Source organism: Callithrix jacchus, chromosome X (genome assembly GCF_049354715.1).
Source record: "Callithrix jacchus isolate 240 chromosome X, calJac240_pri, whole genome shotgun sequence".
Classification (NCBI taxonomy): Eukaryota; Metazoa; Chordata; class Mammalia; order Primates; family Cebidae; genus Callithrix; species Callithrix jacchus.
In genome coordinates, this window is record NC_133524.1 from 59,701,741 (window position 1) to 59,713,010 (window position 11,270).

General features: G+C 40.1%; 1 long non-coding RNA gene across 2 annotated transcripts in view; it reads left to right on the forward strand.

Annotated features, from left to right (window-relative positions):
* LOC144581101 (uncharacterized) overlaps positions 1-10,695 on the forward strand; it is a 100,763-nt gene extending 90,068 nt beyond the window's left edge. Inside the window, exon 4 of one of the 2 annotated variants that reach the window (XR_013531647.1) lies at positions 10,525-10,695. This is a non-coding gene — a long non-coding RNA (uncharacterized LOC144581101). Of the gene's footprint in view, positions 1-2,831; positions 2,927-10,524 lie in introns of those variants that run through there. The other variant, XR_013531646.1, reaches the window with a different exon arrangement.
* Positions 10,696-11,270: the final 575 nt, after the last annotated feature.

The following is an 11,270-nucleotide window of genomic DNA, read 5'->3' on the forward strand; positions in this document are numbered from 1 at the left end:
ACGCTGAGGCACTGACACAGAATGCCCCTGCTTTGCTAAGCTGCTGAGGTCGTTTCCCAGGCAATGATTGCTGTCACTGTGACACAAGCCCTGGCTCAGCACTGGCGCTTGTAACAGGCTGCTTGCCCATGTGCTTTCACATGCCCAGCTGGGGAGCTGCAATATTGGCACTGTTCAGCTGCTGCCACACACGTGCAAGGTGGAGTCGATGGCAGGGGTGGCACCTGGAATGAGGCCGCATACCACAAGCAGTGTAGAACCCTGACAGTTCTGACCTCAGTACCTCCTTGAGCCCACTCTTTAGTTCCAGTCGGGTGGAGGAGGAGGGCACTTCAGACCTGGAAGCAGGCACTCCAGGTGTCACCAGAACTTTTCCCAGCCCCATGAGCTGACAGCCACTTTTAGAACTGGGCCACCCACCAAGGGGCCCTGCATTGATGTCCAAGCCCAGGGACTCCTGCTTCTCAGCACTACTGCCTGGACATGGAGGGAACAAGCATGAAGGGGTAAGCCCAGTGTGCGGCAGAGGTGGCGACACCTGGAAGTGGTTTCACATGGGGGCCGGTCAAATGTAGAGGGTGTCTCCAAAGTTTTCTGTGGTGAATCCAAGCCTGAATCAGATGTCCACGCATGCCGCTGAGAAACCCGAAGAAAACCAAGCACAAGAAGATCACCTCTGCGATCTGAAGAGGGCCTGAGGCAGTCCAAGCCTCTTTCAAAAATTCCTGCCAGAGGAGACAGAAGGAGCACACAAAAGGGCAAACCACCCCAATCTCCACACCGGGATTACTACCCACCACCTGGCATGCACCCTGACAACCCCAGTCTTTTTAGCTCCATGACATCCCTGGCATTCCACAGGTTCAGTGTTGAGAAGACCTATTAGTCCTATAGCAAAAAGACCTCAATCAAACTCATATCAAACACATACACACACACACACACACACACACACACACACACACACACATGCAAACACACAAGCACACAAATTAGTCCTGATAAATGCTAATAGGTTCAGTCCCAAAGCAAAAAGACCTCAATCAATCTGGTATTTCAAAGACAATTAGTAAGACGGAGCAGAAACTCATATAGGCTTAAATAATTAATAAGTGGATCACAAGCTCTCTACGTTTTGAACTACTCATTCAAATTAATCATGCTCAACTCCATCCTCCACCTCCACAAAATTTTCTTTAGTTAAATTCTTCTTATTTATAGAAGACTGTTATTGTTTTCTTTATTTTTGCTGTGTCATTTACACTACTGTTTTAGACTCATGTTTTGGGTATCATTTTTGCCGTACTGAAGAAGTTATACTGGAGTTCGAATTATTTGTGTGTATCTCCTTAACTTGGAACTACTTAGTACTTTACCCTATATTTTTGGAAACGTAACCTTCAGGATAGCTACCAAGACATTCTACATAAGCTACCTCAAAAATATTAGTCAATTCCTTTCAACTTTTTTAGATTTCTTGAAGGAGTTTCTCTTTCTCTGCTGTAAATTTTACTTGATCTTTCTCAATGGTGGTATGAAAAAACTCATAACATTTAAGACTTCATGGGCATTTTTTGAGAAATTAAGACAAGCAACGTTCTCAATAATGAAAATAGATGACATAATTTGAATGCAAATATTTAAAAACCAAACAACTAGTAATATATATGTTTTATCAAAATATGTTTATTCTCTTTGAAATCAATATATGATTTTGGATGTAAAAATTTATGTAGTAAATATTTAAAAACCTTGAAGCACTAATATCTTTGTTTTATTAATATGTTTATTATTTCAGAAATGTTTAATTTGTGTGTCCTCAGTTAATTTAACAGGGTTGACCAGAAAACGATTTTTTAAAGAAATCAGAACGGGTTCCCTTACAAAGTCCCTGTAACAACTGCAGGAACCTTTGTGCCACTGATTTTTGAAAGTTTGATGCCTTTTTTATATTAGCTTTTTCTTCACCCATTCACTTCCCCACCACACTCAGAGCTTTGATCAATTTCTTCTGGACTGTTGGAAGAAGCCTAGATGCTGCATCAGCTAAGATTCCTGATTAGCACTAGAACTGATAAAAGAAAAAATACCAGAGGAAACAAAGAAAGGAAAACACAACAAAAAATGAAATTTTCCTGGGCCAGCTTTTCACCTTTCTTTATTTCACCAGAGAGTAGCATTTAACCCAAATTTCAATATTTAGAATAGGCTGAGGAAAATCAGAAACTTTACTGTTTTGACATAAAACATCATAACCTTTGTATGAAGCACTTAGATCAAATTGCTATATTGGCCTCTAAAGAGAGACTGTTGTCAAAATTTCTTCCCCAGAAAAAAAGCAATTCCCTGTGTCAGATTATCACTCTTATTTACATCTACATCCAGAGTACAACCATGTGTGGGAGGTTAATAAGTGGATGAAATCTGTTTGTGAAGTACTGTTTCTACTAAAGAATATTTTAAGAAAGGTATTATTCTGCAATTATTTTCACATTTTTTTTTGTAATCAAAAAAAATGTAAACATGGACCGTTAATTTGTAAGGACAAAATTTTAGCATCCAACTTACCTGGCAAGCTTTTCCTTGTCTCCAACTTTCTTGCAAAGTTGCATATCAGATTTTCAATCTTCAGACTTGGGCTTGTTTTGCAATACAGACTGCCTTTGTCTTCTCTCTCTAGGAACTCGTTTTGGATACACAAGGGATAATAAAATGAAACATAACAAATCAAAATCAGGATATGATGGAAGCAATTTTAAGCAAAAACATTTCTCAAATGTAACACGGTGTAAACTGCTTAACTCATCTAACATTATGTTTCTCTTGCTCAGGAAAGAAGCCATGTTTACTCCGCTGGTTCTCTGAAGAAAAATTATACATATATCTCATGTTTAATTAGTGATAATAATAAATTTCCTCTGTTCAACTTTTCTGTTTAATATAATTCCTTGAAAACCTAGCTACTTTTAATTAATACATAATAGTATCACTGTATTTCGATAACATTTATGCAACACGAATTGAAATGTAACAAATTCAATACACTTTGTAATACTTTACCTGTAAGTTACCATATAAACGATAAAAAAATGAACTCTGAAAAATTATTTTAAAGGATTATCTCAATATTTCTTAATTGTTTCTAATTATGATTTACTCAGAGCATTTCAGGTTTTATAACTTATCACAAATGCCTTCTACAGCTGAAATGCTCGACCTGACATCAACTACACACATAGTTTGCCCACAAGTATGCATGTGCATTCATGTTTATGTAAACAAATAATTTCTAAGCAACTGAAAATATCAGAAGAAAAAGGTCTCGCATATCCTAAAACCTAGAGAATGCAAAACCAACTAAAATGTCTTATAGAAGATCATGTAAAGTTAATTCATTTAAAATTCACATCCTTTATTTCAGAATACATTAATCATTTTAAAGATTATATAGAAATTTGTCAAAGAACTCTAAGTGCATGAGTATTTACAGCCAATATGTTAGAATCCTCCACCAATCATGGCACATTCTCTGCATAGATTTTGAGATTCCCATATGCAGACCACTGTTCCTTATTGAGTGGAAGAAAAACGAGGCCCTGCTCCCAAAAATTACTCAGACAGCTGAGATTAAGGAGCTCTACCAAGCTAGATTAGATACCACAAATTTCTAAACAGAAGCACATTTTACTATAAATATATTAAATTTTCCTTGCATGACTGATACTTCACTTTTATGATAACAATCCCACAGTTATTTCATACCATGGCTAACTCATACCTTGTAATCTGTTTTTAGGTAACCAAGAGTCAACTAAATTAGTCATTCAAAAAGAGTAAATTTATGAACTATCAATTTGTTTCCCTTTATGTTGGCAATCAGTGTGTTTTAATTTTATTAGGGAAGTAATTAGGAAGATAAAGGAAGATGATATCCAAAAAGACTTTTAATTGCAGACTCAACACCTATGATTCATACTTCAAAAGATCAATAATGAGGCTTGCTCCTCCAAATGTCAATCAGGACCCATAATAAGTGACATCCACTGAGTGCTTCCAGAAATACAGAATTTCAGGCTCACTCCAACACACGAATTACAATCTGTCTTTTAACAAGGATTCTATGTAGAGGAAATACAGACAAGTTTAAGGGCACAACTGGAGTCCCTCAAAGGGTCTTGAGGATGGAACAGCTGGGGTCTCTCCAGCCCAAGATGTGCCACAGGACCAAGGGCTCTTGGGGAAAATTGATTGTAGGTGTGTTGCACCCATCTTGTTTTTGGAGGAGTGACCCACCTCGGGATGAGCAGGTGATTATGAGACCTGCAGGTGGGAGCCAGACCCTACTACACTGAGGCTTTGGAAAGAACCAGGAAAACAAAGAATGTGGGGTGCCACAGTCCCCAAACTGAACCAAATGCAGACTGTCAGCAGAAACCACCAGTCTCTACGTGGACTACAGAGAAACCACACTGGAGTGCACTGGCCACACTCATGTCAGCATGTCCCACAAACACACACACTCATCAACACACTCAGAAAGATACATTCACACACATACACACACAGAAAGGCAAACGGATACATCCAATACTCACATGGAAACACACACTGCCAGGCAGCTACTGAGGCTGGGGCGGTCTGCTCTCTTCTGGGAAGCTCCACGGGGACAGAGCAGCTCCTCCACAGGCAGGCAGGCCATACCTGGAAATCCCAGCTGGGAGGGCTTTCAAAGAGAGGCATGCTCATGCTGTCTGGGCAGGCCTGAAGCATCGTGGAGATACGTGGGGATCGCTGTGGATATCCTTGAAGCCCCGCAAAACCTTTTTTCTGCCTTGTTCGACCTGCCAGATTCCTAAAATCAGAGGACTCGGCAGTGATTGCGAGGAGAAAGGGTCCGTTGTCCAATGCTGATGCACTGCCACAGAGGGCCCGTAGTTTGCTAAGACGCTGAGATTGTTGCCCAGGCAAAGGTGGCTGTCACTGTGACAGGAGCCTTGTCTCAGCAATGGCGCTTGTGACAGGCTGCTTGTGCATGTGCTTTTGCATACCCAGCTGAAGAGACAATATTCGCTCTATCCCCTTGCTGCCCCACAGATGCAAGGTGAAGTTGGTGGAAGGGATGGTGCCTGGAAGGAGGCTGCGTGCCACAAGAAGCATAGGATCCTGACAGTCCCTACCTCAGTACCTCCATGAGCCCACTCTTCTGGTCCAGTCGGGTGGAGGAGGAGGGTGCTTCAGACCTGGAAGCGGGCACTCCAGGTGTTACCAGAACCTTTCCCAGCCCCATGAGATGACTGCCACTTTTCGGCCTGGGCCACTCACCAATGGGCCCTACCTTGATCTCCAAGCTCAGGGACTCCTGCTTCTCAGCACTACTGTTTCTACATGGATTAAACAACCACAAAGGGGAAAGCCCAGTGTGCAGCAGAGGTGGTGACACCTGGAACTGGCTTCCAATGGGGCCTGTCAGGTGTAGAGGGTATCTCCGAAGTTTTCTGTGCTGAATCTAAGCCCGAGACAGATGTCCAGGCATGCCGCTGAGAACCCCCAAAAACGACAAGCACAAAAATTCAGATCTGTGATCTGAAGAGGGCCTGTGCCAGAGTCCAAGCATCCTTCAGGGATTCCTGCCAGAGGAGCCAGAAAGAGCCTGCAAAAGGGCAAACAGTCCCAACCCCCACACCAGGAACACTACCCACCACGTGACATGCACCCAGCCAACCCCACTCTCCTTAGCTCCGTGAAATCCTTGGCATTCAACAGGTTCAGTGTTGATAAGACCTGTCAGTCCTACAGCAAAAAGACCTCAATCAAATTCATATCAAACACACACACACACACACACACACACACACACACACACACACACACTAGTCCTGTTACATACTAATAGGTTTAGTCCCAAAGCAAAAAGACCTCAATCAATCTGGTATTTCAAAAACAATTAGTAAGACAGCAGATATTCATATAGGCTTAAATAATTAATAAAAGGATTACAAGCTCTCTAGGATTTTCACTATTGTTTCAAATTAATCATCCTCAACTACATCCTCCACCACCACAAAATTTTCTTGAGTTAAATTATTCCTCCTTATAAAAGACTGTTATTGTTTTCTTTTTTTTTTGGCATTGTGTCATTTACACTACTGTTTTAGATTCATGTTTTGGGTGTCTTTTTTGCCATCCTGCATAAGTTATACTGGAGTTCGAATTATTTGTGTGTATCTCCTTAACTTGGAACTACTTAGTACTTTACCATATATTTTTGGAAACTTAACCTTCAGGATATCTCCCAAGACACTCTACATAAACTGCCTCAAAAATATTAGCCAATTACTTTCAAATTTCTTAGATTTGCTGAAGAAGTTTGTCTTTCTCTGCTGTAAATTTTACTCGATCTTTCTCACTGGTGGTATAAAAAATCTTATAATATTTAAGACTTCATGCCATTCTTTGAGAAATTAAGACAAGCGACATTATCAATAATGAAGATAGATGACATGATTTGGATGCAAATATTTAAAAACCTAACAATGACTAATATATATGTTTTATCAAAATATGTTTTTCTTTTTGAAATCAATATATAATTTTGGAGGTAAAAATTTAATTTTTTTTTTGCAAGTAATAGAAGTTTATTTCAAATCAGTATAAACAAAAACATTTATTTAAAGAATAGAGTATATTTTTTTTGAGATGGAGTTTCGCTGTTGTTACCCAGGCTGGAGCGCAATGGCAGGATCTCGGCTCACCACAACCTCCGCCCTCTGGGTTCAAGCAATTCTCCTGCCTCAGCCTCCCAAGTAGCTGGGACTACAGGTGTGCACCACCATGCCCAGCTAATTTTTGCATCTTCAGTAGAGACGGGGTTGCACCCTGCTGACCAGGATGGCCTCAATCTCTTGACCTCGTGATCCACCCGCCTTGGCCTCCCAAAGTGCTGGGATTACAGACATGAGCCACCGCACCCGACCTAGAATAGAATATCTTAAGGAAGGCAGAACATGTAGCCAAGTTTCATGAAGGATTGGAACCAGGACCTAGCAGCACGTCAAGAATACAAGCTGCTACTTTTTTTCGGACTTACTGTGGTCATCTGCGTTCTCTCTCTCTCTCTCTCTCTCTCTCTCTCTCTCTCTCTCTCTCTCTCTCTCTCCCCCTATCTCCCCCGATGCACCTTATCTCTAGACTGCCTTTGTTGCCTTGTGTGCACAGGGCAAAATATAGCCATTCCCTCATTCTTGAGTATACACATCCTAAGTTCAAGTAACCAGTCCAGGTTCTTATTTCTAAGTGCCAATTCTTGCTCGCTTGCACACACACACACACACACACAATGAGAGAGAGAGAGAGAGAGAGAGAGAGAGAGAGAGAAGAAGAGAAGAGAAGAAGAGAAGAGAAGAGAAGAGAAGAGAAGAGAAGAGAAGAGAAGAGAAGAGAAGAGAAGAGAAGAGAAGAGAAGAGGAGAGAAACCGTTTGGCCTGACTAGAGTTATGTGTATATCCTTGATTAATCAGCTCTGGACAGAGGAGCAAAGAAACAATACAAACATGAATGCTGCCAGGGATGCACCCCCATGTAGGAAAGTTCTTAGATAAAAGGGGTGTGGGGCAGGCTGACAGACCCCAAAATGCCTACTAAAGTTGCATTTCTTACCATAGTCACTGGCTTTTAATTTTCATGGGCCTGAAATCACCTTTGGCCCAGAAGGTACCCACTGTTGATGAACTCTTTTTCTACTGGCAGGAAATCACCCAGGAGGAGCCCAGCTTTTACGGAGAAGCATACTCTCCTGGGGTCTGGGGAGCTGCTTGCCTCTCTTTTCATCTGAAGTTTCTTGGTTTCCCTGGGCCAATTCACATTGGCTGCCACGTGCTAGTCTCACAATATCTGATGCTTGCATTTTTACCTTTGGCTATCTCCTAGGTATTGCCTAGTCAGGAACAAGGACAACTGTCTAACCTCCAAGAATAACCAAGAGGAGAGTGATTTATGGCTCATACCAGTCCCCTCCTCCCAAGTCTGTTTTTAAGGTCTGCGTGTGCGTATATAATGTTTGGGAATATATCTATATGTTTTCTGTGGCTGCTATAACAAAGTACTGCAAACTGCATAGTTTAAAGCAACAAATTAATTCTCTCAGAGTTCAGGAGCTTGGATGTCCCAAATCAAGGTGTTGGCAGGGCTGTGCTCCCTTCAAAGCCTCTAGGGGAGGATCCACCCTTGCCTGTTCCAGCTTCTGGTAGCCCCAGGAGTTCCTAGGCTTATTGCAACATCACTTCAATTTCTGTCTGTCATAATGTGGCCATCTTCCCTATGTGTCTCTGTCTTCTTTTCACAGATGGACCCCAGTCAAATTGGGTTAAGGGCCCACATACCTCTGGCATAACCTCATCTTAACTAATAACATCTGTGATGGCCCTATTTCCAAATAAGTTCATTCTGAGGTACTAGGGGTTAGGATGTCAACATATCTTTTGGGGGGACACAATTTAACCCATAACAATACCTAATTACTTACTAAGATATCCTGTGTCAGTTGTTTTAGAAATATTGCTAAATTCATTAAAAATATATCAACTGAGGCCGGACATGGTGGCTCAAGCCTGAAATCCCAGCACTTTGGGAGGCTGAGGCGGGTGGATCACGAGGTCAAGAGATCGAGACCATCCTAGTCAACATGGTGAAACCCCGTCTCTACCAAAAACACAAAAAATCAGCTGTGCACGGTGGCGCCTGCCTGTAATCCCAGCTATTCAGGAGGCCAAGGCAGGAGAATTGTCTGAATCCAGGAGGCAGAGGTTGCGGTGAGCCGAGATCATGCCATTGCACTCCAGCCTGAATAACAAGAGCGAAACTCCGTCTCAAAAAACAATATATATATATATATATATCAACTGATTCAACTCTGTAATTTGAAATAGAGAAAAGAGACAAATGACATCATATACTGTTAAAATATCTGCAGCGACAAAATTTTGCATATCAACCTGGCCTTTATGGGGACTCTCATTTTTGGCTTTAATAAAAGCTCTGCAGTCAATATTGTTTATATTTTTGATAAGATATTTGGCTGAGCCACTGATTTTAGTCTCATTTTCTTTAATATATTTCCAAATCTATTCAGCTTTCTTTTTTTTAAAAAATTTTTTATTGGATTATAGGTTTTGGGGTACATGAGCAGAGCATGCAAGACAGTTGCGTAGGTACACACATGGCAGTGTGCTTTGCTTTTCTTCTCCCCTTCACCCACATTTGGTATTTCTCCCCAGGCTATCCCTCCCCACCTCCCCCTCCCACTGGCCCTCCCCTTTTCCCCCCAATAGACCCCAGTGTTTAGTACTCCCCTTTCTGTGTCCATGTGTTCTCATTTTTCATCACCCACCTATGAGTGAGAATATGCGGTGTTTCATTTTCTGTTTTTGTTGTAAATATTTAAAAACCTTACAGCACTAATATCTTTGTTTAATTAATATGTTTGTTATTTCAGAAATATTTAATTTGTGTGTCCTCAGTTAATTTAACAGGGCTATATCAGAAGACAATTTTTTAAAGAAATCACAATGTGTTCCCTTACAAAGTCCCTGTGATAACTGCAGGAACCTTTGTGCCACTGTCTTTTGAAAGTCTGATGCCTCTTGTAAATTAGTTTTTTTTCACCCATTAACTTGCCCACCCCACCGAGAGATTTGATCAGTTTCTTCTGGACTGTTGGGAAGAGCCTAGGTGCTGCATCAGCTAAGATTCCTGATTAGCGTTAGGACTGAGTAAAAGAAAAAAATACCAGAGGAAACAAAGAAAGGAAAACAGAACAAAAAATAATATCTTCCTGAGCCATCTTTTCGCCTTTCTTTATTTCACCAGAGAGTAGCATTTAACCCAAATTTCAACATTTAGAATAGATTAAGGGAAATCAGAAACTTTATTGTTTTGACATAAAACATCATAACCTTCGTACAAAATGCTTAGATCAAATTGCTTTTTTGGCCTCTAAAGAGAACTGTTGTCAACATCTCTTTTCCATAGAAACGCAATTCCCTGTGTCAGGTTATCACTCTTATTTACAACTACATCCAGAGTATAACCATATATGGGAGCTTAATAAATAGATGAAATCTGTTTCTGAAGTACTGTTTCCACTAATGAATATTTTAAGAAAGGTCTTATCCTGCAATTATTTTCACAATTTTTTACGTGATGAGAAAATAAAAAACATGAACAATTAATCTTTAAAGAAAAGATTTTAGCATCCAACTTACCTGACAAGCTAGTCCTTGTCTCCAACTCCCTTGCAAAGTTGCATATTCAGTTCTACATTCTTCAGCCTTGGGCTTCTTTTGCAACACAGACTGCCTTTTTCTTCTCTCTCTAGGAACTCTTTCCAGACACCCAAGGGATAATAAAATAAAACATAACAAATCAAAATCAGGATATAATGAAAGCAATTTTAAGCAAAAACATTTTTCAAACTTAACACTGTGTAAAGTGCTTAACTTCTTCTAACCTCATGTTTTTCTTGCTCAGGGAAAGAAGACATGTTTCCTCCGCTGGTTCCCTGAAGAAAAATTACACATATATCTAATGTTTAATTAGTGATAATAATAAATTTCCTCTGTTCAACTGTCCTGCTTAATTTAATTCCTTGAAAACTTAGCTATTTTTAATTAATACAGTATAGTCCCACTGTATTTTGTTAACATTTATCTGGAAATCACCATATATAACTGATGGAAAAAATAAATTCTGGAAAATTATTTTAAAGGATTATCTCAACATTTCTTAATTGTCCCTAATTATGATTTACTCAGAGCATTTCAGGTTTTATAACTTATCACCAATGACTTCCACAGCTAAAATGCTCAACCTGGCATCAACTGCACACATTGTTTGCCCACAAGTATGCATGTGCATTCATGTTTATGTAAACAAATAATTTTTAAGCAACTGAAAATATCAGAAAATGGTCTCGCATATCCAAAAACCTAGAGAATGTAAAACCAACTAAAATGTCTTATAGAAGACCATGTAAAGGTAACTCATTTAAAATTCACATCCTTTATTTCAGAACACATTAATCATTTTAAAGATTATATAGATATTTGTCAAAGAACTCTAAGTACATGGGTATTTACAGCCAATATGTTAGAATCCTCCACCAATCACAGCACATTCTCTGCATAGATTTTGAGATTCCCACATGCAGACCACTGTTCCTTATTGAGTGGAAGAAAAACGAGGCCCTGCTCCCAAAAAATTACTCAGACAGCTGA